At 43.4% G+C, this 3,137-nt stretch overlaps 1 non-coding gene across 1 annotated transcript; it reads right to left on the minus strand.

Annotated features, from left to right (window-relative positions):
- Window positions 1–2,682: 2,682 nt before the first annotated feature.
- Window positions 2,683–2,754, minus strand: trnag-ucc (transfer RNA glycine (anticodon UCC)). Its single transcript has one exon. It is a non-coding gene; the product is annotated as a tRNA-Gly (tRNA).
- Between the last annotated feature and the right edge of the window lie 383 nt (window positions 2,755–3,137).

The raw sequence follows: 3,137 nt of genomic DNA on the forward strand, positions 1-3,137 counted from the left end.
ATGCAGACTCCAGATGTGGGCATACCAGCTGCTTATAGAGTTTCAGATCTTGGGGTTCAACTCCACTTTACTCCTCACTCACTTAATTCTCTGAGCAACATAAATTTGTCTATTTCTGCCTTTACTGTCATAGAATCCCTATGGTGCAGATGGAAGCCATTTGACCCATCAAGTCTGCACTAACATAACCCTACATATTTATCCCGCTAATCCCCCAGAACCAATACATTTGTGATACGAAGGGGCAATTTAGTATTGCATATCCATCTGACATTCGGAGCTTGGGAGGAAACAAACATGGGGAGGACATGCAAGCTCCACGCAGACAATCACCCGAGGTGGAATTGAACCTGGGTACCGGGCGCTTAGAGGCAGCAATGCGAACCACTGTGCCACCCCTAGTGTATAAATAATGGAGCATGTCAAAGGATCACAACGCAGTGAGTGCAGAAATTTATTCTCATTTCAGTCCTTAATGATCTGATCCTTACACTGAACCTGCTTAAACAACCTCCCAATGTCCATAAAATCAAACCCCTTCAGATTCGTGTATGTTTTAATGTTTTGCCTCTCATGCTTCTGAATCACAGAGAATACAGACCCAGTTTACTAAGGGTTGTATCATATGAAACCCTTTGTTAGTGATTGAAGCATAATGTGAAAACCCTTTCCCACAGCGAGTAGTTCAGCTCTGGGATGCATTGTCTGACAATGTGGTGATGCAGCTTCAAGTGAGGCATTGAGAAGGGAATTCGATTGTTAAAGTTTCATTGGAACGGTGGCACAGTGGTTAGCACTACTGCCTCACAGCATCAGTGTGGAGTTAACATGTTGTCCCTGTGTCTGCATGGATTTTCTCTGTGTGCTCTAATTTCTTCTCACAGTCCAATGCTGAGCAGATTAAATGGATTAGATATGATAAATTGCCCCTTAGTGTCCCAAAATGTGCAGGTTAAGGGGTTAGCCATCGTAAAAATGCACGAAAGATGTTCTTTCAGAGAGTCAGTGCAGACACGATGGGCCGGCTGGCATCTTTCTGGACTGTGGAGTATGAGGGATCCAAGGGATACTCAGTGCTTTCATTGGTGAAGCCAAGGATGCCATCCACTTTTCTAATAACTCTCTTAAAATCTCTCGCGTTCAAAGATCTCTCTGAACCTCAGAACACTCTGAGCCTGCACACTCTTTAGAACTGGACCATTCAGTTTCTTTTGCCTCTCCCCATCTCTTCTGTCAAAATGCAGCACTGTTCCTGAGTGTGGCATTAATAATGTGAGAGCTGAGACCGCAGCTTCTGTCTCCCCAAGAGAATCTTTCTGGATAAAGTGGAAATTTACAAGGATTTCTGTCACTGAGACATTGTCTGGCTGTCTGTGTCTCACTGCCCTAACTCAAACTGTCTCTGTCTATCCCTCCACCCCCTCTCATCCACTCTATATGAAGGCGGGATATTGTTGTTTAGTGACTGAGTGCACACAATCTGTATCTTCATCTGATCAAATAGAATTCAGCTTGTGAACAATATCATCATTTCAACCAGTTCTGGGTTAAATCAGGCACAGCTCTGATTGGCTGCAGCCCGCTGAATCTGGGGAGCAGACACTGTGAGCATTGCCAGCCTCAAAGGCTTTAACCCTTACTGAGCTGGGAAACTCCAAATAATCCCTGAGAATCCACAGCACAGTGCGAGAGGAGAGGAAAGCCTGTCCTGGGAGCTGTCAATCTGAGACACAGTTTGACCCTGTCAATGTGCAGATGTGAACCTGCTCCTTCCATTCTCAAACTGTTATAACCAGGAACACAGAACGCCCAGTAATGACCAGCTTGTTGCAATGTGTTTGAATGAACACGATGTCATATCATCTAAGCAGCATTTTGAAATTCTCAATCATTCAATGTATTCTGATGAAATGTATTTCTTGTGCTCTGTGTGTCATTACATAAGAATCTTCCTCTGATATGAGACCTTGTTTTGGCCTTGTGCCCCTGATGCTGATTATTTTCATTCTGCTCACGTTATGATATTTCTCATGGAACCAGAGAAAGAACCAGAGAAAAGTAACAGCACAGAGGGGACCCATTCGGCCTATCTTGTCCATGGCAATCTGAGGATACCCAGATGTCCTTTCCAAACTCACCTTCCTGCACGTGGCCCGAAGCCATGCAGCTGAAAGCATGACAGAGACCCAAATACTGCATGCCAACAATTCACTAGGATTTGCGACTCTGTGGCTGCCTGAAGCAGCCGAAGTAAATATTTCCAGTCATAATCGCTGTGAGCAGGGTTCAAACCTGCGCGGGGAAAGCCCAGTCGATGTCGAGTTGAACGCCTTAACCACTTGGTCATCGCAGCTGCATATTCGTGAGGATAATATAACCACCTCAGTAGCATTTATATTCACTTCATCAGGCACCATGATTGTGCAGAGCACAGTGTGTGAGCTGAAATGTGTTCCTCAACCTTTACTTTGTATCTTTGTCTCTGACTGAGAACTCATTTATTCGGTCAGGGACCTGTTTTCCTATTTCAATATTTTTTCATCAGAAACGAATTACGTCCGAACAAAAATTGAAAAAGAGAAATCTCTATTTAATTCCTGTCAAATGTTGTGTTCGCACTGTTTTTGTCCACTCGGTTTAAAACACATGAGGCCGTGGATAAGGTTCTAAATAAATTATCACTGCGATGGCCGGGAATCGAACCCGGGTCAACTGCTTGGAAGGCAGCTATGCTCACCACTATACCACCATCGCTCAATATACTTAAACAGCTGTTATTTTAATCAGTTATTATTACAGAACTACCTTATTTGCTGATTTTGTCAGGCACGAGGTGTGTCCATTGCACAGTTTGTAAACTGAACCTGTCTTGTCTTGTTTTTCTGGACAGTTTAAGCCGCCGTTTTATTATTGTTTCTGACTGGGAACTAATTGATTAGTTTTGAGGCATGTTCTTTCATTTAAACAACTGAAAGCAAATTGAAGCTGGATTTTCCATTAGAAACACAGTGGTGATGAGAATCTTTAGTGAATTTTATTTCAGGAGTGCCCACCTACTGTTGTGACCTGTGATAGCGAATTAAATAAATCACCATTGTGATGGTCAGGAACTGACCATTGGTCAAATGCTCGCACAG

Source organism: Mustelus asterias, unplaced genomic scaffold (assembly GCF_964213995.1).
Source record: "Mustelus asterias unplaced genomic scaffold, sMusAst1.hap1.1 HAP1_SCAFFOLD_35, whole genome shotgun sequence".
Lineage (NCBI taxonomy): Eukaryota > Metazoa > Chordata > Chondrichthyes > Carcharhiniformes > Triakidae > Mustelus > Mustelus asterias.